We start from the raw sequence: 6,903 nt of genomic DNA, 5'->3' as shown, positions 1-6,903 counted from the left end.
CCAGAGAAATCTTAAAAACTGAGTTCCCAGCTATGACGGGAGGGGAGGTCGACTATGCCTCAGTATGTCCCTTCCATATTAATCTTTAACCAGAATTCTCTTCAGTCCTATCTCCTTTGAGACTGGAATCTTTCCATCCTTTGCAGGAGCTAAAGCCTCCCTGGGCAGAGCGGTAGCAGTGAGCCCTTGTGTGTTGGAGGAAGAGGTGGAGGCTGCAGATTCCCCAACACCCCCTGAGGCCCTGCCTGGCCTCTCCAAACCCAGAGGACAGCCCTTCCAGGGTGGTTTCCTGGGGAGGCCCATGGGAATGTCCTACTGGGAAGGCCACTGCAGGCATAAAGCTCACAGCACCAGTTTAAGGAGGCCTTGGTCTGGCTCCTACACTTGCCTGCGGGTACCCTCTGAAAGCACCTTAAAAGGGTGCTTTTTCTGCGTTTTCCTGAAGACCACTTGACTGAAGGCAGCCCCAGGTGGAGGGGAACCAAGAGGATATGGGTACAAGGGCAGAGTCAGAGAGTTGTGGATGGAGCTGCCCAGCCTGTAGTTGGGGTGCAGAACTGGGGAGACGGGGAAAAGAGAGAGAGATCTCAGCCTTAGGTGGCTGCCTGGGGTGGTTTTTTCCCACGCAGAGTGCCTGGCTGTTCAGCCAGCCCAGGTGCCCGTTGCAGCTTAGAGGTCAGCGGTCCTCAACTGAATGTGATTCTGGCCCCCAGGAGACATTTGGTCATGCCCAGAGATACTCCGGTTGTCAGGACTTGTTGGGGGGGGCGGATTTTCCTACTAGCATCTAACGGATTGAGGTAAAGGACGCCGCTAAATGGCAGACAATGCACAGGACAGCTCCCACTACAAAGAATGATCCAGTCCCAAATGTCATGAGTGCTGAGATTGAGAAACCCTGTGCTAGGTGTATTTTGCCTCCACTGTTGTGTCCTTGCTAACCTAGTTGCAAGAGGTAGGATGGAGCTGGATGCATCCCAGTGCTGTGAGATGTTTGCTCTGCACCTGTGTGTGAGCCATCCGCAGTGATACCAGAGTAGGCAGAATTCTGTCCACCTGTCAGAGGAGACGGGGGACCCCAGCCTCGAGAACCGTGGCTGCTCCAGCAAGCAGGAGGCAGGATGTTGGACTGTAGGGGTGAGGCAGGAGCTTGAGCAGAGGAGGAAGGTTGGATCAGACTCTTGGTTGGATCAGACACTATGTTGTGTCATTGCCAGGAATACTAAGGTCCCTGCTAGGGTTGGAGACCATGAGTCTAGAATGGGGTCAGTGAGTGACAGCTGGTACAGAACGATACAAACAAATCAGCTCTGGAGACCAATATCATCATCAGTCAATGACAATGACTTTTACAAGGTGGACTCTCACAGTTCTCTGCTTACTCCTGTTTTTCACTTGGGGAGAGGAGCCTCAGAGCTGCAAAGTCCTTTCTCCAAAGACACACAGTGAGAGCTGGAGTTTCCACCCTGGGTCTGATGTCTCTACAACTTGTAAACATTTCAGAAAATTCTCTCTGGAAGCCAGAGTGGAGTGCGTGCAGAGGAGAGGAGATGAGGAGGAGGATGGGGCTGCGGCACAGGAGAGGGGATGGAGAGGAGCGAAGCAGATGGAGAAGTGCTTAGTAGGAGAGAGGATGCCCAGCAATGGGAGGGATGGGGAAGGAAGGTGGCTGATGCTGGGGGATGGTTTCCGGGTAGGGTGGTTGCGTGATCAGAAGACTTTGCTTCCATGTCGTAAGTGTAATCTTTCATGTGGGATACGTCATCCTCACTCCAGTAAAGTTCCTCACTGTCTGGGTGATTCTCTGTTCTCCAAGAGCCGGACTGACTCCTCCTGTGTGGCAGGGAGTCAGGGGCAGATACTTGGGGACAATGTCCTAGTAAGACTACTATGGGGTGTAATGATGGATGGGCCATTTCATCCATCATTATGTTTATCCCCTTTCTTTCATTTTTTTATCCCCTTTCTTACACTGTTTCCATTCTTTTCTTGACAGGCATTTTCACATACGTAATATGCACCTTTTGATTTGTATATGTTCTTGTAAGATACACATTGCTTTCTATCTGCACATATTTCTTATGTGACTTTTTTTAATGGTAAATTAATGGACTTAATTTTATTAGAGGAGTTTTAAGTTTACAGAAATATTGATCAGAAAGTATAGAGAGTTCTCATATATGCCTCACCCCTGCATGTGGGGACCTCTCTCCTATTGTTGACATCTTGTATTCCTCCAGCACCTGTGCTACAATTGATGTGCCAATATTGACACATTATTAACCAAGTTCTACAGTAGTTTCTCCTATTGTTGACATCTGCATTCCTGTAGAACCTGTTACAATTGATGAAACAACACTGACACATTCTTAACCAAGTTCTAGAGTAGCTTTTCCTTTTGCTGACATCTTGCATTCCTGTGGTACGTGTGTTCCAATTGATGAACCAATATTGATGCATTATTATTAACTAAATTCCATAGTTTACATTAAGTTATACTCTTTGCACTGTATGTATGGATTTTGACAAATGACATGGATTCATTATTACTATATTAGTCAGAGTAGTTTCATGTAGATGTATTTTTAATGTGACCACATGGAATTATGCTGGAGAGTTCATCCTGTTTTGTGTTTTATTCACTCAATATTATTTTAAAGGTTCACTTACATTACTCTGCGTGCATCTGACTCCTGCCAAAAGCTCTATATCCTTTTGCCTCTATATCTATTGTTTGCTTCTATATCCTTTTACCTGCCTTCTCTCCAATTAGGAACAAGCAGGCTTATCCAACACCCCCACTAAACTAACTCCTGCAGGGAACATTCTCTTACATGTCCCCCTATAAACAGGTTTCAGAAGTCAAGATAGATACACAGTAGCAAGTTTGCTGGTATACAGAGCATGACTCCCATTAAAGATTTTAATTTCCACCATTCTACATGCCCACTAATAGTGCATAGATATTTCTTTTAATATTATTATTATTATTTGAGATAGAGTCTTCCTCTGTCACCAGCGGGCTGGAGTGCTATGGTGAGATCTCGACTCACTGCAGCCTCCACCTCCTGGGTTCAAGCAATTCTCATGCCTCAGCCTCCAGAGTAGCTGGGATTACAGACGTTCACCACCACACCTGGCTAATATTTGTATTTTTGGTAGAGACGGGGTTTTGCCATGTTGGCCAGGCTTGTCTCAAACTCCTGGCCTCAAGTGACCCTCCTGCCTTGGCCTCCCAAAGTGCTGGGGTTGTAGGCATGAGCCACCGCGCCCAGCCCATAGTGCATACGTATTTCTTTCTCCTCATAGCCCAACCAACACAGGACATTTTATAGTTTGGGGAACTGCAGGGGTATACAGTGAAATTACACTGCTCTTTTTCATTTTCCCCTTTCCTCCATTCTGTTCTTCTTTTCTTCCTTTTGGTTTCCTTTTTTTTTTTTTGAACATCCATTCATTTGTCTGAGTAACTCCTGTGCATCATCTTCTCACATCTTTTGCTCATTTTTGCATTAAGGTACCTACTTCTTCTTGATATAACCGGTTTCTTGTTTGTTCTAGATATTATTCTCTTGTCAGTTTTTAAGAAACTCCCCACACAACATGGATGTGCTCCTGTCAGTTTTAGACAATGCAAATATCTTTTCCCCATTTCCCATCTGCCTGTTAACTTCATCCCAGAAATCCTTTGTTGAATGGAAATTCTCAATGTTGGTTTTTTTTCATGTTTTTAAAATCATATTAATGATTGTGCTATGGAAATTTTGTTTAGGAAGTCTTTCCTCAAGCCTAGATCACAAAGTTATTCCCCTATACTTTCTTCTATTAAATTTATACTTTGATATTTGGTATTTATTTTTTGAATCCACCTGGATTCCTCCTTTGTATGTGCTGTTAGGCAGAAATTCAGATTTACTTTGCTTCATACAATGAGCAGTTTTCTCACTACAGTGGGTGAACAATCTACCTTTTCCTCTTGATTTGTGATAGCACATTTATCATGTACTATATTAGGTTTTGAATAATGCAGGGTTATTTTCTGAGATTTCCAATGAACTTACTCAGATCTATGTCTGTTCCACGTTTCATAATTTTAAAAATGACTATGTCTCTATTGTGTGTCTCAGCATGTGGGAGGGAACAGCTCTTCTCTTGATTCCATTTTTATAATATTAGTATGGTTTTGTGCTAACATTTATGTATTGTATGTATGTATTTATTTGAGACAGAGTCTTACTCTGTCACCCAGGCTGGAGTGCAGTGGCACCATCTCCACTGATTGCAGCCTCCACCTCTCGGGTTCAAGTGATTGTCCTGCCTCAACCTCCTGAGTAGCTGGGATTACAGGCGCCCAACACTACACCCGACTAATTTTTGTATTTTCAGTAGTGATGGGGTGTTGTCACGTTGGCCAGGCTGGTCTCAAACTCCTGGCCTCAAGCAATACATCCTCATCAACCTCCCAAAGTGCTGGGATTATAGGTGTAAGCCACCACACCAGCCTGACATTTATTTTTCTGAAGGAATTTTCAAATAGTTTTTATCACATGTATGGTTGATTCACTGGAACTGTAAACACAATTGTATTAAGGTTATAATTTGAGTATGAATTGACATCATTAGCACATCAAGCCATCCCACCCAAGACTGTAAACTGCTCCCCATATCTTCAGATAATCTTCTACATGTTTATTAGTATGGATTTAAGATTTCTCTTTGAAGGTATGGGATGTTTTGGGTTAATTCCTAGATATTTCATAGTAGAATTTTTCAAAGTATGATATGAGGACCTCTGCAGGGTGGTGGTCCCTGAAGTCTTAATTTTACTAATTATATGTGAGAATATATTTTCATCATATGCCTCAACTAAGACATCATATTGCCACAGACTGAATAAAGAAGCAAATGTGAGCATCAAGCTGTTTCCCGCCAAGCCGGGACATACGATGTTTTTGCTAAAATGACGAACAAGGCTACTCATCACATGGAATGCTTTTTTCTTAATGTGGTTATTTGCCTGAAAATGTTACTTATATTTGTAAGAGTTAAAGAAAGAGGAAAGAAACACAAAACATGGCTTGGTGGTTAAAGACAGGTTTACATCTAGATAAAACCTGAGAAGGACTTCTGGCCAATTTCAGTCAGGAGCACTTTCTCTTACAGACTAAGAGTTTATATTGGTTTTAGGGTGAGGGACTTATTACAAGCTTGGAATGTTCTGTGTGGGGGAGAAGTTTTATAGCGGGGCTGGAATATCTCTGGGAGGAGGGGAGGTTATCTTGGGGCTGACATCTTTCTGGCTGGGTGGGGTTATTTGAGGCTGGCATCTTCCCAGCCGGAGGAGGCTTATCTAGGGGCTGGCATGTCTCTGATTGGGGAGGAGTTTGGAATATTTCTGGCTGGAGATGCTATTTGTGGTTTATGGTTGTACTGACCTTAGCCATTAGCTTGACACCCTTTGGATTTAGGTGAATTTTAGAATGAGGGGCTTGTCCAAGATAGTGATGCTCCTGCTCTGTCAATATTAGCATGCAATAGGTTTATTATTGCTCTTTTAAATGTACTAGTAACTCATATTTTAAATAATTTTCAATTTTCATTTCCAATACGGTAAAAATTGATAGTTCTAAACCACATAAACAAAAGCCCTTTAGAGTGCTCAGCAGTTTGGGGGTGTAAAGGAATCTTGAGACATGTTTCTTTATATTTTTCTTTATATTTCATACATTTCAAATTTTGCTTAGGAAGCCTTTCCCCATGCCTAGATTACAAAGGTATTATCCTACACTTTCTTCTACTAAATGTAAAGATAATGGCAAAGACTGCAATTACTTTTGCACCAACCTAATAGTTTGTGTTGCTGTTGGGAATGTTCTTTCTTTGTATTCGACTTATATTTCTTGAATGCTTGTTACTGGTGTGATACTAGGAGGATTACCAGGATTTTTGCCAGCTGACCTTGCCTTCTGCATTACTGGGCTCTGTTATTGTTCTAATAGATGATGTCATCATTCTTTTACCTTTTCTAGGTAGATGATCTCATCTCATCCCTTCCAGTCCTTAGATACCTTATTTCTTTTTCTTGCCTTATACCATCACTCACGACTTTCAGCTCCATGTTAAAGAACAGCAGAGATAGTGAGTATCCTTTGCTTTTTCTTGACCCTAAAATAATGCATTAAAAAGTTTCTTCATTTAGTATAGTATTTGCTAATTTTGTGCTATATATTCTATATCTAGCTAAGAAAGTCTCCTTGAGTTTTGTGTTGTGAAGTGTTCTTTAAAATCATAAATAGGAGTAGAGTATAAGAAAAATGTATTTATGCCGTGACTTAAATAATAATTTTTAAAAAATCAATTCCTGTGATAAATCGCATGATAGGTTTTCTGATGTTAGTCATCCTCGTCATTTACTAAATAAACCAATACCACTTTATTATGGTAAGCCATTTTTAATACAACATTACATTTGACTAGGTTATGGTTTTATTCTGGAATTTAAAATCTGCATGGATAGATGAAGTAGGCCTATAATTGTCTCTTTTTTCGGCAAACATTCTTACCTGATTTTAGGCCAAGATTGCATTAACCTGATGAGATGTGCTGGTCAGATTTCCTAACACTTGTCTATGATTTTGAAGCTTATGTATAAGATACTAACCAACTATTTCTTAGCAGTTTAATAATAATTACTACACTTTAACAAAACTCACTGGGGCAAAGATTTTAGAGAAAGACAATCTTTGGCTACCATTTAGATTTCTTTAAAGCCTATTTGAGCATACAGGCCCCCCATTTTTCTTGAACCAGTTTTAGAATTTTACATTTTTCTAAGTGTTTGGTCATTTTATCTACAACCCCAATTTATTATTTTTTAAAGGCTTTTACTAATTAAAAGTATCA

The sequence above is a fragment of the Rhinopithecus bieti genome, unplaced genomic scaffold (genome assembly GCF_001698545.2).
Source record: "Rhinopithecus bieti isolate Rb0 unplaced genomic scaffold, ASM169854v2 scaffold_23826, whole genome shotgun sequence".
In the NCBI taxonomy this organism is placed as follows: Eukaryota; Metazoa; Chordata; class Mammalia; order Primates; family Cercopithecidae; genus Rhinopithecus; species Rhinopithecus bieti.
The sequence above is the reverse complement of the archived record's forward strand: the minus strand, read 5'-3'. Positions refer to the sequence as shown.